This window comes from Brassica oleracea, chromosome C6, assembly GCF_000695525.1.
Source record: "Brassica oleracea var. oleracea cultivar TO1000 chromosome C6, BOL, whole genome shotgun sequence".
Classification (NCBI taxonomy): domain Eukaryota; kingdom Viridiplantae; phylum Streptophyta; class Magnoliopsida; order Brassicales; family Brassicaceae; genus Brassica; species Brassica oleracea.
This window is the reverse complement of record NC_027753.1, coordinates 7502615-7509794: the sequence shown is the minus strand read 5'-3', so window position 1 is coordinate 7509794 and position 7180 is coordinate 7502615.

The window sequence follows — 7180 nt, the reverse complement described above, 5'->3', positions numbered from 1 at the left end:
TTTTTTTTTTTTTTTTTTAATTTGGGGTATCCCAGGCCTCCGGAGAGGCCCAGACTAATCCCCAAGGGGAGGTGCAGTCCACGGATAGACCCTCTCTCCGGATATTCAAATGGACCCTAAAGCGTAGGCCCATATATGTGTGGGTGACAGGGATCGGCAGTTCGCCACAGCCTGGTATCGAACCCGTGAGCATGACAATTGGCCCCCAAGGTTCACAACCAAGTGTGCTACCTAATCCCGTCTATGTAAAATTTATTAACACTTAATGTTATGTGACCAATGATAATATACCTTCTATTTTATTATTAGTTGATTTTTGATTAAGTAAATAGTTAATGATATTTTTGTTTATAAATATAAAAAATCAATAATTTCTTAACGTAGGAGCTTATATTAAAAACGGAGTTAGTATTAATCAAGTACGTGAAGACATAAGTAGGTGTGAAGTGTCAACTGTTGACCCAGCCGTTAGCGAAAAAATAACACACGATAAACTAATTAACTAAACTAAAATATTCAAAACCTCACGGTCTCTTCCTGCCGTCAAATTTAATTATGTCTTTTCAAAAATTTAAAAAAAAATTAAAAAGGTGAATGTACTGTCGGTGGGCCCACCATCGTTCTCTCTCTGCCTCCTACCTTAATCGTTAGCCACGTGTTCTTATTCCACGTGGAGTAAGGAGATTTAGAAAAGAAGATACCTCACGTTTAGAAATGTGAAGTGGGACCCAATGTTTAAGTTTTAGGGGAAGGGCGGCTACTTTGGCTTATGTCACAAAATCAGTCAAGCGCATCATAACGCTCTCAAGCGATTCCTTTGTAACGGCTCCGAGTGACGGTGGTGGGACCCTTAGACGTGAACCTCACGGGTCTTCATTAAAACGCGGTTCCTGAGCCGCGCGTCCTCGTGATTGTGCCACGTCTCCTGATTTTCCTCAGCTTTTGATCCGCCGGTGCTCAATTTGTAGTATTTGTTTAATTTAAAAGTTGCTGTCCGAATTTCCAGATTCTAATGCCAAAATCTGTTCTCTTTTATGAGCTTTTAATGTCTCATTCGTCGTAATTGCCGTACCAATTTATTTTTATAATACTTCATCCGTTACAAACTATATATTTAATATCTTAAAATATAAAATATGTGACACTTCAATTTAATTTATAAAAATATACAACCACTTATTTTATATTTTGAAAAGTAATTGAGTTATTTTAAAAAATAAATATTCTTGTTCTTATGAGTTTAGTTAAAATACACAATATATTCATATTTTGAACTAATATTAGTTTATTAAAAATATGTGGCCAGTTATATTAGCTACCAGGGCCGGTCCGGGCGGGATGAAAATTAAAAAAACAATTTAAACAGTTACAATGAATGTTTAATATAAATTTGTATCATATAAAAATATACATATTACTTAAATATTGTACATGTTAATGTATCTGAATACTAAATAGACTATGAAGCTACCAGTATTTACTTTGATTAGGGATATTTGCTAGCTTTGATTACTGTTGAATGAACTATGTAAATTAAATTGGTTGGTAAGCTGTTAGTACAAAACTATATATCATGTCTTGGGATTTTTGCTCTTATACCATCTTTCTTTTGAGGTTGAGACGTTCATTGGGTTTAGTTGTACGTGGTTGTTGTTTTGATTAAGTTATTTAAAGTAGTTTTCTTTTCATGGTTATTTCCATTTTCTTTATTTGGCCAAATAATGGAAATTATAAATATACCCTACCACTAAAAATATTTCTATGTATATATAATATTCAATGTTTATTCCACCTTGATTAGGACAATAAGTTGAATATATCTTAGACCACAAATCATAAATATTCTAAGTCTTATACATTTTGTTCTTCAAGTTATTGTTACTTTTATTTCTTTTTATACATTTTTCTTAATATTTATGTATGATCCATAATATTTTTTAAAAAGGATTTTTCATTAACTAATGTATTTATTGTAGTTTTAAATATATTATAGTTTTCGTGCACTTGATTAAATTTTTTTGGCGTTGGTGGTATTTGAAGTGGTTGAGAACCTGAATGGATATTTACTTTCATAAATTTTTTGGTGTATGTTTAAAAATAAAAATTTGTAAAAGCTTTTAAATCATATGAATATAATATTCAACACACTAATGTTGACTGTTTATATACTTAAAATTCTGACGTAGGTAATTGCAAATTTGCTGAACTCATAGATTCGTTGCTACTTTATAAATTATCACATGATGAGGTACGTAGGGTAAAAATTGCTTTCATGATAATATAACGTCCATATCGTAATGTTTTTTTATTTATCTATCTACTATGTATTAAGAAATAATTAACACATTCATTAATATTAAAGAGTAAAAAGCCTGTCAATTGTTCATAGTATAAACCCAAAGTTAAACTCAAGCCCAGCCAAAAAAATAAAACCCAGAGACACGTGTCGGCCTGTCAGAGAGTGATTTTCCACGTAGATAGCCTAGGAGAGAGACAAACATATTTTTATATATATAGATTTTGATAACTAACGAGCTATTTAATATACATTTTGAAAATATATATCTTAGTTCTTATGAATTTAGTTAAAATACCATAGGATGACAAAAAAAAACCCATAGATTCACTTTTCAAGGCAACTTTTTACATATCTAAATTCAGTTTCAATGAATATGTCTGATTTTTTCCATCATATCTCATGTAGTTAGCTGTTTATGATCATGAAAATTTATAATTACATTTTTTGATAGATTATAAAGGTTAATCGACCAAAAAACCAAGAACCACTATTGGTTGATGCTATTAAAATTAAAATTAATTTCAGTTCTATCCAATAATCATAACTTATTATATTACCAGAAAATATTCTTCAGTGTGTCAGTAAAAAAGATATACTCAATAGCATTAAGAAATTTAATTTTGAAATAAATATTATAAACATTATAAATTTTTAAAAAATAACTAATTATAAATAGCACAATAAAATATTATTGGTCACTCAATTTACATTAAACTTATAAGTATCTTAAAATAGTAAGACATCTAAAATTATGAAACGGAAAGGGTAAATAAATATACATTATTTAATTTGTGTGAAAATTATTAGAAAAATATGAAAGAAGATAAAATATTTAAGTTTTGGTTAATGATGAATTGTATTATTAAGTTTTATAGACAAAATCTAAACAATGAGAACTAGAAAAACAAACTAAGGAAAAATATACACTAGTAGGAATCCAAAATAAACATAGATAAAATATTCAATTTATGATTTTGGTAATCTTTACAGTTTTAAGCGTACATTATTTCTTAACCTCTATTTTCTTACCAAATATACATCTTGAATACTATAAATACATTTTATTTTTATATTAAAAGAACTATTTTAACCATAAATATATCTCTTCAAATATAAATTATTACTGAGGTTGAATTGAAAAGAAACTTAAAAACATGCTTTATAAAGTATATTTCACAGAATATATCTTGTTTGTTTGATGCGTATTCAACTATATTTTCACTACAAATAAAATCAGATCTAAATAGTAATATATAAACATCTATAACAATTCACTAAACTATAAAATCCAATAATTATGTTCAAAATAATTATTCTTGTTGATGATTTTGATAAATATGTTTGATTTATTTTTCCTTTTTTTTTTATTTGTATCTGAAAGTTTTATTTGATTTAATAATTTTGCGTTGTCTTATCCGTCAATGTTATTTGTTATAATAAGTCTAATTTAATAATTGATCCGCCAATTTATTTGACACGTTAATTTTTCTGTTGACGAATCCGACAAACATGTTCGATCTCTTTTTTCTTTTTTCTTCGTATCCGACAATTTGTCTGATATAGTAATCTTGCGCTGTTTTTTTTTTTTTTCGCAAGAAAGCATATGATTGTCTAATTAAGGACAATTCCTCGATTCATTTTATAATCATACCAGGTCGATTTAATACCACTTTTTTTTTTTTGTCATCTGATATTATTAATAAACAAAGATAATAATACAGGGGAGGCCCAAAAGCCCAAAATTAAAAAGAGACAACAAAGGCCCAAACATAAAGAAAACGGACCCAGCCAGAAATAAAGCCCAAAGGAAAACGGTGATCCCAATCCGAACTTCTCCACGCGTTAACATTTTGGCGAGGAGGGGACACGTGCCCTAAAGCCGGAACGCCACCGAACTTCACCGGCTAGCGCATCACCGCCGGAACTACTAATCGGAAAACCACCGGAACACACCGGAAACAGGTTACCGTTCAAAGAGTTCCGCGCCGACGAGATATGAAGGTGAGAAAGACCCAGCCTGATGTGCCGTGGGGTAGCGCACCGGGCAAAACAGGCATGCATGGCTTGATCATGGAAAGCAGTAAAGATATATGTTCATTGTTTGACTCATATCTTCCAAACCACGAGGCTTCTACGCATAAAATCACTTGGAGAATGTTCTCAACTCAATTACGGAGCTCCTTGAAGAAGAATCAGATCAAACGGAGTTCATATGTGATAGTTATGCTATTTACAAATCAGGTGATCTTCAGTTCTCGCGAATTCAGACCACCCGAGAAGCTCGAAATGGCTAACCTTCTTTCTGATGAACCAACGGTCAATTCAATCATGACAAAGGTTATTATTCATGTTCTAAATGTTCAAGAAAGCATTGGGCTTGATGGTTTTCAAAAAGATTCAAAAACGAGCTTGTTTGGGCCAAATGGAGAAACCGATAAATATTGGCTAAGGGAAAAGATGGATTTCGACCAGGCCTCAAAGGGACATGTCTTGGCCCATATCAGGAGTATATTCTTCACCTTTCAAAGTCCTGGTCGTGGCTATATGAAGAGGTAGTCCAAGTTTCAGTCAAAGACTTTATTTAGTCAAGTCTTTGTTTCTATTTCCAATGTCTTGTTTTTAGCACATTTTTCTTTGGATCTCTACAACTTGTAATCCTATAAATAAGGCCTTAGAGCCACGAAATAAAACAGATTGTTTTTCCTTTTTTATGAGTTTCTCTCATTGTTCTTTGTTTAGAACACTTCTTAGTTTCTTGGTGAGGTTATCTCCAAGTTTCGATCCTTCTTTTGTTGGACCGGTGCGTCACATCCGGCAACGATCGAAGTCTGGTAGTATCTTTGGGCTATTCCGCAACCCTTAGTGTCACCCCTCGATCCATCAGTTCTCAATCCTCTCGGATCTGAGTTCATATCAACCTTACCGAAAGAGTGATCCATATTTTGGTCGTATCACAGCCACACCGCTTTAGCTTCCATCGCCGAAAAACCTTACGCCATGGATCTATAGCCAAAAGAACTCCTCTTCCGATGAAGGAATTCCAATAAAAAACCATTGTCGATCCAATCGAAGCCGAAATCTACTGGAACAGAGAGGCACAAAGAAGAAGAGGCCCAACAGAATCCGGTACAATCCGGAGCTAATCTGCCATCAAACACCAGAAGATGATGTTAAACGGAGTCAGAAGCCGGCGGTCCAACACCAAAGAGGAAGGCGTGGGCCCCGGAGCCAAAAGTCGGTCGTCCACCAAAGGATATGTGCGACACCGGAACATAAGCCGGCCATACGATGCTATCAAAGCCATCCACGCCGGAGAGGAAACCCGAACACCACGGGTCAAGATTGCCGGAGAAGGAACCGGCACGAACGGCGAACCTCTCTCTGAAAGATAGAGGTGAGATAAGAGAGAGGTTCAATCTTGCGCTGTTATTGTTGTCAATGTTGTTATAATAAATTTTATTTAATCATCGTATCCGACAATTTTATTCGATACAATTTATTTTGTTGACGAATCCGATGAATATATTTGATATTGTTGATGTTTTATCGGCTAATTTTGTCGTTTTATTTGATATAATACTTTTGCATCATTAGCCATAATGTTGTTTGTTATGATAATTTTTATTTAATCATCGTATCTGACAATTTTTTGTCATAGTATCTGACAATTTTATTCGATATAACTAATAGATTTTATCTTTATATTTGTTGAATACTTTCATACAATTTACAACTAATAGATTTTAACCTTTTTTGATACTTTTGATATAATTTTATATTATTTTAATCAAAAATCTCTTAACATAACAAATTTTTTTCGTTGATGTATTTAACAATTTTATTTAATACAATAGATAATCTTTGTAATTGTGTCTTTATGTTTTGTTTAAACATATTAAAAAGTAATTATTGTTAGAGCCGATAATTTTTCAGTGTAATAAAAAACTTAACTATATATGTTTTTTTTGTTTGGTAAATGTGGTTGTGTTAATTTTCAATTTTTTGATACAAATATTTTGGATTTTATCTTATTTAAAACTTTGTATAATGTAATATTTTGTCTTTCTATTTATTAATCTTATTCGATATTGTGGAAGCCCATTAAGTCTAATGGTGTGATTAAAAATTCATTATGCTTCTACATGAAAAGATATTACAGTTTATGGAGAAAAATATTACAAGAGATCTTCAACATGGTTTAGGGTACACCATCGAACATGGATCTCATAGGACAGTTCGGAATGGCACAGTCAGACGTGTATTCTCATAAGAGTTATTCTTGGGTTCACCCCTAGGGTGAACCTCTAGATTCACCAGCCAATAGGATTTCATTATTTCAAATTCGAAATCTTTTAAAAAAGGAAACAAAATATTATCAAGTTATATTATGTTTTTAAAATAAAAAAGTAAAAAAAAAATAGCAGCTATAGAAAAAAAAATTAAAAAAATATTTTTAACGTCGTCAGCAAAATACTAAACCCTAAATCCTAATCCCTAAACCCTAAACCCTAAATCCTAATCCCTAAACCCTAAACCCTAAATCCTAATCCCTAAACCCTAAACCCTAAATCCTAATCCCTAAACCCTAAACCCTAAATCCTAATCCCTAAACCCTAAACCCTAAATCCTAATCCCTAAACCCTAAACCCTAAATCCTAATCCCTAAACCCTAAACCCTAAATCCTAATCCCTAAACCCTAAACCCTAAATCCTAATCCCTAAACCCTAAACCCTAAATCCTAATCCCTAATCCTAAACCCTAAACCATTGAGTGTTTTCGTGTTTAGTGATTTTGATTTAGAGTTTAAGATTTATCTTAGAGTTTAAGATTTATCCTAGAGTTTAGGGTTTACCCAAGGGTTTAGGGTTTAGGATTTAGGG